Here is an 808-nt window from a genome sequence, read left to right as displayed (position 1 = left end):
AGTGAGCATATAGGTAGCGAACTCGACACGCTATCCTTCAGGTACCACTTGTGCTTGCAGTGCTCGCTCTATAGCTTGAAACCATGTATCAGCCTCAGTCGGGCTAGTAGTTCCCTTGAACTTAGGCGGATTAACCTTCAAAAAGTTTGCCAGTGTTTTCGGGCCCTGAACTCCACCTCCGTCATTACCATGGTTGTTCATCTGTTGACCAAGAGCCTCAGTAGTGGCTTGCATAGCAGCAGCCATGTTCTCCAACGCAGTCATAAAGTTCACCGGGTCATTAGGGTTATTCTCCGGTGCACGAACGTTAGTACGACCTCTACCATGGCCTCTACCGCGTCCACGAGGCGCCATCTGGTCCCTATACATACCCAACAATGGATATTAAGTTGATCAGTCTCAATATCGAAAGTCTAGTGCTTCAAAGTCCCAGATGCATGCTCATGAACGTTTATGCCAATTATATCAAGCAGATATACTAATAGCACATAACACACACAGAGAGAATGCACAGAAGCATAGTCAGTCCATCCCTCAGGCTCTACAGGAACGAACTACTCTGATACCATAATGTAACACCCTACCATACAGAGTCTTATGCTTAAGTCATAATTTAGAGATGGCAAGGTATTACGACCTCTAAAATAAAAATTTAATACGTATAGTAGTTTGAATAATTGATTATAACTAGAAGCCTTTGTAGAAAAAGGGGTAAACAAAAATCGCAACTCAAAAGCGCAACACTCCGATCGATAACGTAACGAACAAGGATAAACCAACGCGATATTATATATATACAAAGGAGTGT

Source organism: Arachis stenosperma, chromosome 4, assembly GCF_014773155.1.
Source record: "Arachis stenosperma cultivar V10309 chromosome 4, arast.V10309.gnm1.PFL2, whole genome shotgun sequence".
In the NCBI taxonomy this organism is placed as follows: domain Eukaryota; kingdom Viridiplantae; phylum Streptophyta; class Magnoliopsida; order Fabales; family Fabaceae; genus Arachis; species Arachis stenosperma.
This window is presented reverse-complemented; position numbering follows the sequence as displayed.